The 11,576-nt window shown below is 43.7% G+C and overlaps 1 long non-coding RNA gene across 1 annotated transcript; it reads left to right on the forward strand.

Moving 5' to 3' along the window:
• The first annotated feature begins 1,412 nt into the window (after positions 1-1,412).
• Positions 1,413-9,724, forward strand: LOC310678715. Its single transcript, XR_014511883.1, has 3 exons — positions 1,413-1,501; positions 7,765-7,865; positions 7,950-9,724. It is a non-coding gene; the product is annotated as an uncharacterized lncRNA (long non-coding RNA).
• Positions 9,725-11,576: the final 1,852 nt, after the last annotated feature.

Genomic DNA, 11,576 nt, shown 5'->3' on the forward strand with positions numbered 1-11,576 from the left:
TGAAGGAGTGTCTCCACCTCCATCGTTCTGCCAGGACACTGAGGTCCAGCACCGAGGGCCTTCTGGCGGTTCCCTTGCTGCGAGAAGCCAAGTTACAGGGAACTAGACAGAGGGCCTTCTTGGTAGTGGCACCCGTCCTGTGGAACACCCTCCCACCAGATGTCAAAGAGAAAAACAACTACCAGACTTTTAGAAGACATCTGAAGGCAGCCCTGTTTAGGGAAGCTGTTAACGTTTAATAGATTATTGTATTTTAATATTCTGTTGGAAACCTCCCAGAGTGGCTGGGGAAACCCAGCTAGATGGGTGGGGTATAAATAATAAATTATTATTATATTATTATATAATGTTGAATTCTGCACCATAATCTAAATCCTATGCAATTTAACGTGTGGAAAATACATTCATATCAGACTTGGTTATATCTAATAAATTCAAGTCAGCCTTTCCCAACCTGATACCCTCCAGGTATTTTGGACTACAACTCCCATCATCCCTGACCATTGCCATGCTGGCTGGGGCATGATGGGAGTTGAAGTCCAAAATATCTCAAGGGAACCTGGTGTGGTCATTAGCATTACACCAGGACAGAGAATACCTCCTAAAATAGGAACAGAAGCTTACGGCATCCAGAGCTTTGTGATTCCTTGTTTCCATAATCCCCATTCTCCTTTTGGTCCAGCTAAAGTTTATTCTGTTTTGGCCTGGTGATAAAAGTGAAATGACACTCAAGATGAAAGAGTCAAATATAAGTCCTCCATTTTGGAGCAAGGTTTTAAGCAAAGCTTCATTTAATGCCTAATCCCAGTGAGAAAAAGCATCAAGTTTGTGGTTATATCCGTGCAGGGATAATTTGCATGATGACATATTCCGTAGCTCAGGGATAGTCAATGCTGTGTCTTCTAGAGGTCACTGAACTACAACTCCCATGCAATGGGATAAAAGACATTGCGAAAAATTTGGAAGTGACAAAAAGAAATTAGAAGAGGGAAGGAGGGAAGTCAGCTCATAGGAGCAAATTACAAATGTAAAATGTAATATCATATGTATTTAAAGTGTGAAATTTGGAAAACTAATAAAGATTATATTGGAAAAAACCAAACAAATCACAACTCCCATCATGCTTCACCATGCTGGCTGGGACTGAGTTGTCATCCAAGAACATCTGAAAGGCACCGTTTTGACTACCTCTGCCTTAGCTGTATTAGAGTCATTATAAAAAAGGTATCAGAATTTGCTTGACTGACCGGCAAAAACACCACGTGAGAATTTTCAAAGCTCTGCTCTACGCTAATAATGGACAGAATGACCTGTAAAGTGTAAGGGCCCAAATTCCTGTCTTTTCCAACCATTGAATGCAGATAACTTACACTAGTGAAAGAAGCAGGTGCAATGCATTCCAGATTTTGCTCTATTTAAAGCTCCAGAAGCCTCAGAGATGTAACAGCAGAGTCGAACGTTAGTTCTGCTTAGACACACAAGAGAGGAATGGAAAAATCAGGTATGGTGAAAAGCCAAAATGTTTTAGAATTGTTGATCACCTGTGTGCAAAAGTCATGGATAAGAGCTTAGTCCTTCCTCTTTAAGTTTGTGGTTGGGCTCTTTTATTTTTAGGGTACTGCAATCTCATTTATTAGCAACCTAGTCTTGTTTTCCATTGGATTATTTAAAAAGTGCTTTTTCTTTCTTCTGCATTACTTTGATTGTTTGGTAATTCTACAAGCATCCTTTAGTAGGAGTGAGTAGCTGGATGCTTTTCATTTCTCAGCAGAAAGCTAAAGTTGCTAGCTCTACGGATGAACCCAATGCATATAATCTTAAATGGTACTGTGATTTAAATGTAGCTACCATGCTGTAAAAATTAAGTTTGAAAATGTAGCCAATGTAAGCACAGTAATAATTCTCCTTTAAGGAGAATTGAGCATCAAAATTCTGTTTTACATTGCTTTTGATTATCGATTAATAATAGAACTTGAAACTGTGAACAGATTTCTCTTTTAGTTTCAATAGCAAGTAAGACAGAAATTTGACATTTAATATTTACTGACACTTTCTGTACTGTTTTTTGTACCCCTCCCCGAGTGGAGATAAACTTAGATGAAAGTTGCAGACTAAAACATGATGCTCTGTTGTATCTTTGTCTTTATAGCATTCACTTGAGACCCTTGCCCAGCAGCAGATGACATGCTGGGGCTCTTCTGTTCCCCTGGCCAGCTGTGTATAAGAATAGTAATAATAATAATAATAATAATAATAATAATAATAATAATAATAATAATAATTTATTTATACCCCGCCCATCTGCCTGAGTTTCCCCAGCCACTCTGGGCGGCTCCCAATCGAGTGTTAAAAACAATACAGCATTAAACTTCCCTAAACAGGGCTGCCTTCAGATATCTTTTAAAGATAGGATAGCTGCTTATTTCCTTCATATCTGAAGGGAGGGTGTTCAACAAGGCTGGCACCACTCTGCCTGGTTCCCTGTAATCTCACTTCTTGCAATGAGGGAACTGCCAGAAGGCCCTCGGTGCTGGATCTCAGTGTCCGGGCTGAACGATGGGGGTGGAGACGCTCCTTCAGGTATACAGGATAGAGAGGGGTGTGGCGGTGGTGAGGTTGATACAGTGCAAACACAGCAATGGAGCCAGTACAGTGCTCCTGCTGCCTCATTTGCAATGTGCCAACCTTGCCACCACCAACCCTCCCCCTCTCCATCCTGGTACGCTGCAGCAACTGCGTTGGAGGGAAGTGAGCGATGCCGCCTCCCCACGGCATCCAATACTGTCCTTGCTGCTACTAAACGTTCATCAGGAATCATTTTTGTTGCAACAAGCATCCCCTCCCCACCTAGGCTTATTTTTGTGGTTGGCATCCATTTGTCTTGGGAGACAATGGAGGAGTGTGCCTTTGGGGGTGAAGTCAAACCATTGGAGAGCCACAGCGCTTGCTGTGCTTGCTGTGGCTCTAGAGACTGATGCGGGAGAGACATGTTTCGTTGCAGCTGGGGCAAATGAAGGCGTCCGGTTGTGCTGCTGCAGATGCACCATGGAATTTCTTCTCTGCGCTCCTCCCAGTGGTCATTCCTGCTCTGGTCACTGCTGTGGATACGTGGCCTACTTGTTGCAATCATACCTCCTTAAAAAAAATAAAAATCATTTATTTGGTTTTTCAGATTAACATTTTACATTCACATCTCCATCATACAACAGAAAAACAAGATTCCAAGGAATCTCTTGAACTTCCCTCTTCCCCTTTGTGGGTCCTATTTGAAAATCATTTCCTCCTGCATCTTTTATAATAATCCAAATCTTTTATCTCTACATTGTATCCAAAATTCACCATTAAACTACAAGTGATATTCCAATCGTACTAGCAATTAGCTTACAATGGTCTTTAAGATAAGTTACAAATTTCCCCCATTACTTACTAAAATTTTGGTTTTCCTAATTTCTGACTCTTCAGGTCATTTTAGTCCTTTTGGCACAGTCCATTAAATTTATCTGCCATTCTTCTTTGATAGGAACTTTATCTTCTTTCCATCTCTGGGCCAATAATATCTGCGCAGCCGTGGCCGCATACATAAATACTATTTTCTGCTCCCTTGGGATTTTGGCACCTAGGATTCTTAAAAGGAAAGCTTCAGCTTTTGTTGCAATCATACCTCCTGTTACCTGGGAGTAAGCGCCACCAGTTTCAATGGGCTTACTTCCAAATGGGCATGTATAGGCGTTCACTGTAACTTGGTAGTTTTTATGACCGTTTTAATTACTATGTTTTTGTACTGAAGTTTTGTTAACTGAATGCACAAATGTCATCTCTGGAATGAAGAAACCAATGAACTCATTTTATGTATTACCCCAGAGGGAGTGGCTTCTGGGGATATTTATTCTGGCAACCTGCACTGATGTCTGCCCCCTTTATTTGTGTGCCATTGGCAGGCCTTCATGCCTTGAACGATTCCCCTGAAACAGTATCTCTCCCAGCCAGCTGCTCATTGCCTCATGACATATGGTGGGTGTTTCAATGTCTCTGACTCTTCCCCTTTCATTGTCTTCTTTCAGCTAAATTGGATCTCGGTTAAAGAGCATGTTTTACGGCTTTGCTCTCTTAGAACTCTTCTGAAGGCAGCCCTGTTTAGGGAAGCTTTTAATGCCTGATGCATTACTGTATTTTAATATTTTGTTGGAAGCCGCCCAGAGTGGCTGGGGAGGCCCGGCCAGTTGGGCGGGGTATAAATAATAAATTATTTTTATTGTTATTTTTATTATCATTATTCTGCAGTTTTCCACCACCTTGTTAAGGAATATTAAGTTAATAACTATATATATATATATATATATATATATATATATGCACAAATTAATGCTATGGTGATGAGCCGTGTACGTAAGGTTTGCATATTGCAAAAATGTCTGCGAAGTGCATTGCATTTCTGGGTGCTCTGTGCACCCTCAAGCAGTAGGATCCTTCCCAATGATGCACAGGTAACCCAAGTTTAGCCTGTGTTGCAACAGTGTCCAAAATAGTACCATTCAGTAGCGTAGTGTGGGGGGTGCAGGGGGGCGCGGCCGCACCGGGCGCAACATCGGGGGGGGGTGTGTGCTCGCACTCGCAGCTCTCTGCCCCTACCTGGCTCACTCACTCTCTCTCACTGCAGTGTTGGCTGTGCGAATCCGATCCAAGCCGCCAGGTCGCCGCCCACTGTGGAGGGGAGGGTGCCAGGCGTGCGGTGCAGTGCGGAGCGGAGAGAGAGCGAGGGACTATCTGGGGGAGGGACAGTGCAGCGGGGGGGGGGGGCGCAAATTACTTGCCTTGCCCCGGGTGCTGACAACCCACGCTACGCCACTGGTACCATTACACTGTGTCATGCTTTCTTGTGATGAAATTGTTTGCTTAATGAAGAACACAAGACTACCAAGAGGGAGTACTGCTGTACCAGTCCCAGAGCTTCCTTCCTTCCTTCCTTCCTTCCTTCCTTCCTTCCTTCCTTCCTTCCTTTTTAAAATAAATATCAAGCCCTCGTAGAATGAAAGTTATGAAACAACATGTTCAGGCAACATTCAGAGCAATTGCTTTCTGCAATATTAGTCTGTTCCCTTCTTTCGTTGTATTTAACCAGATTTGTGATTGCTTCTGGAATTCCCTTCTCCAAATAACAGAGAAGGGATTTCCCGGTTCATTTTGGGGCTTTCCTTGCTACGTGTGACTCTAATTTTTCTCTAGATTCAAACCATGTGGTACTCCCAGATGAAGCTTAGTCTGAGGCAAGACCTGATAACATTAACCTTGAGTTCTTTGCATGGTTTAGGGTTGACGGGACCCTTGTACCTTTAACAGCTTTGTGGCACACAGACATTCAACTGTGTAAGTTTGATTAAAAAATAATAATCAGAGATGGAGGATTTCTAAAGGAGCTGGGCAGCCACCTGAGACACCTGACAGGGCAGCCATTCGGACTGGATATGTGAAAATTCCAGGCAAATAACACAGTACCAATAAGTCTGCAGTGACCTCATGCCAGAGGAAATCAATTTCAGCTGCAGTGCTGAAAAGCACTGTCTCTCAGCCTAACCTACAGGGTTATCGCAAGGATAAAGCAGAAAGGAAAAAAAGTACATCACCTTGAACTCACGGGGGTGGATGGGATAGATGTGTAATACACTAATAAATACACAAGGAGACCTTTGGAGTGAGACTTTTTAAATTGGCAGCGATTGAATTGATGTTTTATTTTATTATTGCTTATACAGCTAGACGTAGTTGGGGCTGTTATGGGCGGGGAACAGGGGGGAACTATAATTATTGGGTATTTGTTCCTACATTCAAAACGAATAAAATAAAAGATAAGTAAATTGGCAGTCCTTTCAGTGGGCAAAAAGTGAAATCTCTTCACTGTACATAGTAATGACTATGGCTTATATCACCCTCCTCTTTTAGCAACCAAACTAAGCTTCTGTTTTGCCCACTATTAGCAAGCAACATGTCCGGTACAAAAATGGCGTCAAAAGGTGATTATATAGTCCCCAAGCTCATTGCTTTTAATTGTTAGTTGTGAGGTGGTTTTAAAAGTGTGGCTTTAATCAAGGTTCATATATTTACTTTGTAAAATTTATACACTGCTTGGTTGTAAAAAAACAAAAAACCATCAAAGCGGTTTACAGAAGTAAAATTATAGGTGAAAACGGTTAAAAACAACCATTTAGAAGATTAAGATGAGCAGCAAACCAAAAACAACATTCATCGCCATTCCACATATCTATATATGCTGTTTATATGCTGTTTTGATTTGTTATACTGGTATGTGTGTGTTTACATGTCCCACCCTGGGGCCATACAGCGAAGGAGAGGTTATAAGTATTTGTAACAATAAGTAAGTAGATCCTTTTGGTTTCAGTAGGAGAAATGTAAGAAAGTGCTTCCTCTGTGTTAGGAAACTGAGTGGATCATAAAGAGTTTGGGTTTGTGGGGACTTGGATCAGAGCCAGCGCCGGATTACTGATACTCGCCCAATGAAGCTGTGTAGCATTCTCCCCCTGCCCCTCCTGCTCTTGCTATGGTTTCCTTGAAAAACTCCTCCCTGCCAGGCCCCAAGGTAGTCATTTTAGCAATGGGCAGGTGGAGACGCCACCTCTGAATGTGAGCCAAAGTTAGCTCCCTTTTGCAATGGCAGCATCTTAACTTACCCCAAATGAAAGTCTATGGACTAAGGGTCAATGGAATCAACAGCTTTCATGGATCTACCGTATTTTTCGCTACATAAGACGGCCTGGCCATAAGACGCACCTAGTTTATAGAGGAGGAAAACAAGAAAAAAAATATTCTGAATGAAACAGTGGGTGTATGATTTTTGTGGTTCATGCTGTGGCCAAAGATATGTGACCTGATTGTGAATTTGGGGTGACCCAATGTAAACATCCTGAGGATCCATGGGCTTTTACCTCCCCCCTCCCAGGCAGCCTACGCTAGCGTCTCTTACCTCTCTTCCGATCCCACCGATCAGATGTTTTCTTTCAATACTCCCTTCCTTCTTGTTTGCCTTAGTGTAGTGACTTTTCCTTAGCTGGAGCAGTTTTTTGCTCCTCCTTTTCTTCTAATTTCTCTCCTTATTGCTTTAGTCTTCCTGTTTCCCCCTTTTGCAAGTTTGCTGTCTTTACCTCCCCTCTCCCTGGCAGCCTCCTTTATCTCTAGCATCCCTTATCTCTCTCCCGGATCGGCAAATGATCAGCGGCTTTGTTTCAACACCCACTTCCCTCTTTCAAAAAAAAAGAAAAAAGAAAAAAAAGAGAGAGAGCCTGATCTGCTTTTTGCCCCTGGGCAATTCGGCTCCAGGGACCACACATTTGCTCCATAAGAGGAACAGACATTTCCCCTTACTTTTTAGGAAAGAAAAAATTGTGTCTTTTGGAGCGAAAAATACGGTATATGGCAGGGCATTGCAGTTCGGATGCCTTAACCATCATGGTGGATGGGATGAATGCTTGGCTCCCAATGTGGTACTTCCATCTGCTAAGGCAGAGAGCAGTGATTGGTGGCACAGCAGAGTTGAGCTACAGTGAAACTCTAATTCCCTGGGACCTTTGGACACTTCCTGAACTGACTGACTGCTGGTGGCAGGCCTGACTGGGCTGGCTGGCTGGGAGAGGTATCCTTTTCTAAACCTTTGATGGGTTCCCAGTCTCTGGAATCAAAATATTCCTCTTAAAGACCTTCATACGTTATGTCTCCAGCCACAATGTGAATAAAACCTTTATTTTCTTTCTTCAGAGACAATCCCGTATTCCACTTATGTTGTACCTGCCCTCCTCTTGCTTGGATGGCTTGCAGGCTGTGTATTAATGGTTTGGTTTGTCTTCTCTTAAAAGAGGGTAAGTATGTCTTCCCCCGCGTGTAGCAGAGAAGTGTTTTCATGTCATCGCAATAATTTATTAACTTCTGTTTCTGTTCTGCAGGAAAGAAGCCTTTGCAAAAGAACTTCGGGAATTGGAGGAAGAAATGCCTATTTCTTGTTTAAATATACTGTGCAAACTACTGTATGTTACAATGATGACATGACATATACTCTTTGTCTGCAAAGTGCTTAATGCAGAACTCATAACCAAAGCAATTTTGTAGCCTTTAAGAAACTTTTGTATTAAAACTGAATTGGATGTTTAGGGTTAGAATGCTGTTTGTTCATCTCTTGCTACCAACTTCATTTTTCAATGGGTGTATTTCAATGTGTGTATTCAAAGGCAATATAAAAATTCTGCCTTTGCCCTGGTTATGGTTGGAAAAGTGGGGTTAAGTGTTGGCGCTCTATACCTCTGAACAACTCGTCACCCTATCATTATAATTTTTTTCCAGTTATTCTACACAACTGAGGTATAACTCTACCCAGTCCGTAGAGCATGGGGCTCTTAATCTCAGGATCTGGAGTTTGAGCCCCACATGGGGTGAACGATTCCTGAATTGCACGAGGTTGGACTTGTTGACCCTTGTGGTCCCTTCCAGCTGTTTTATGATTCTGATTCCGTATCCTAAGATTTGCTTCTGGTGCACGTGGGGAACCTGTGGTCCTACAGATGCTTCTCAGCTACAATGCCCTTGCCGTTGTGGTGTAGTGGTTAAGAGCGGTAGATTCGTAATCTGGGGAACCGGGTTCGCTTCCCCGCTCCTCCACATGCAGCTGCTGGGTGACCTTGGGCCAGTCACACTTCTCTGAAGTCTCTCAGCCCCACTCACCTCACAGAGTGTTTGTTGTGGGGGAGGAAGGGAAAGGAGAATGTTAGCCGCTTTGAGACTCCTTCGGGTAGTGATAAAGTGGAATATCAAATCCAAACTCCTCCTCCTCCTCCTCCTCCTCTTCTTTCCTGGCTGAGGTTGATGGAACTGGAGTCGAACAATATCTGGAGCGCCACATGTTTCTGGACACTTTAGCTGTGTTCAAACATAGTTCTAGGAAACAGAGCTATTTAAAGTGCGGAAGCCTGATCTTTAAAATATGACAGAGGATTCTGGGGGCCCAGGTGTGCATGACTAGGTGGGAAGGGTAATATAATTTGGAATACATTTAACTAGATTTGGTTTTTGTGAATTAAAGGCTAACCAGAAGAATGAATTTTAGGCAGATTGGTAAGAGAGCTAATTCCCAGTGCCCTTTGTTTCAATTGAACTTCTACCGTACAGTGGTACCTCAGGTTACATACGCTTCAGGTTACAGACTCTGCTAACCCAGAAATAGTGCTTCAGGTTAAGAACTTTGCTTCAGGATGGGAACAGAAATTGGGCTCCGGCGGCGTGGCAGCAACTGGAGGCCCTATTTGCTAAAGTGGTGCTTCAGGTTAAGAACAGTTTCAGGTTAAGTACGGACCTCCGGAACGAATTAAGTACTTAACCTGAGGTACCACTGTATTCCTATGGTGTAGACTGGGAAATCCTTAAACACACCCACACTAATGCCATGGACAGGACAAGACTTCCAATCAATAGTCATGACTCCGCCCCACAGAAACCCCTTGCTCTTAAACTTTAGGCTCATTGCCCAGGAAGACTATTTTTCTCCCAACAGGACTCCCACTATCTGGTGTTTTTGAGGAGTGCTGCCCACCTGCTGTGTTGCAGTGCATGGAGTGGAGTAATCATGGAGAGAGGCTTTTCATGCCAGCCTAATCACTTGTTCCATCTCATTGTTTTTCTTTCCTTTTGTTTCAATAGCCCTCTGTGTAAAATACAGTCTGAAGTCAGAGTCCTGTAGTGATTTCATGCTCCTTATTGCAGCTTGTAAAACAGTGATTCAATCGCCCCCCCCCCCAAACCTCAGGCTTTTATATACATTATTTACACAATGCGTCCCGTCTGATTGGCTGATTCTTCTTCCCTCCTATAGCCTGATTGGTCTTTTCCTGCAGGCCAATCAGTTGTTTCATTCTACGCTCCTACCAGCCTAATAGACTGATTAACTTCTTCCTGGAGCCTGATTGGTCTTCTCCTGCAAGCCAATCACTTCTTGCATTCTAGGATCCTACTTGCCTACTGTTCTAGGATCCAAGGTTTGTACATAACATGCACCTAGCACAGTCTAGCCTAATTAACAGTAGTAAGTTCCAATGTACTTTCTCTGGGCACAGGACTGAATTGCAGTTTAAGACTCCAAAACACGTCCTGCACTCTTTCTTGAGACTGTTGAAAATGGCAGGCTTGCTGAGATTCTTCCATTGTGACTATTTCACTTAACAGCCAGCCTGAGGAAGAGTGCTGGAGGACTCAAACGTTTGCTCGGTGTTCCAAGACATTTTAGTTGGCTCCAATAAAGATATGACACTAGCATGGCTATTTCACACCTGACAACATTCTTCAGATGAAAATCAGGGTGCTGCACTGCTGCATGAGCCAGTGCCTGATGGGAGCCATGACATTCCTTCCCTGGAAGCTGAAGGCAGAGGAGGAGAAGTGAAGGAAATGCCGCCTAGGACTCTGGTTCCTGGAAGCCACTGCACATCAAGGTGCTGGTGGTTTGGCGGCTACTTCCGCTGTGGCTGCTTCTGGAAATCATAGTTTCTTCCTCCCCACTCTTTTGCTGAGGGAGGAGGAAGGTGAAAGGGCTTCTGTAATTCTGGGACCATCCCAGGAAAATCAGGACACTGGAAGGGTATGATATATTAACTAGAGACAGCAGGAATTCAGTCTGGGACTTTCTGCAGGCCAGTAATGTGTTTTACCACTGAATTATGGCCCCCTTTTTAAACAAGCTTTCTTAAATTAAGACAATTGGACCTTCTGATCCAGTACTGTGGCAAGGATAACCAGTGGGGTGCCCTCCTGATGCTGTTAGACTACAACTCCCATCATCCATGACCATAGCCCAGGGTGGCTGAGGCGAATGGGCATTGAAGTCCAACAACATTTGGAGGGCACCTAAAGGACATAAGACAGGCATGTCAAAAGTCAGTTTTGGGGGCCTGATCTGGGCCATCCATTGGTTTAATCCAGCCCCTGTGGGTAAAATTGTAAAAAAAAAAAAAAAGCTCAATTTGTATGGCCCTCACACATGTTCACTTCATCAAATCTGGCGCTCTTTGAAAAAAGTTTGGACACGCCTGGCATAAGAGGAGCCCGCTGGATCAGATAGTGGCCCATCTAGTCCAATATCTCATACTGGTCAACCAGATGAATGTGGGAGACCCTCAAGCAAAAAGCGCGTACAAGAAATTCTCTCCTCCTGCAGTTTCCATCACTGCCTCCATAGTGTCTACCATTAATCTATGATGACCACCATCTGCTTTTTCTATTGATTTATAGCCCATCCCCTACACATTCTAGGGACGCAGGTGGCGCTGTGGTCTAAACCTAGGGCGAGCCTAGGGCTTGCCGATCAGAAGGTCGGCGGTTCGAATCCCCATGACGGGGTGAGATCCTGTTGCTTGGTCCCTGCTCCTGCCAACCTAGCAGTTCGAAAGCACGTCAAGTGCAAGTAGGTAAACAGGTACTGCTTTGGCAGGAAGGTAAACAGTGTTTCTGTGCGCTGCTCTGGTTCGCCAGAAGTGGCTTAGTCATGCTGGCCACATGACCCGGAAGCTGTCTGTGGACAAACACCGACT

Source organism: Podarcis tiliguerta (assembly GCF_965153285.1).
Source record: "Podarcis tiliguerta genome assembly, chromosome: 5".
NCBI classification, from domain to species: Eukaryota; Metazoa; Chordata; class Lepidosauria; order Squamata; family Lacertidae; genus Podarcis; species Podarcis tiliguerta.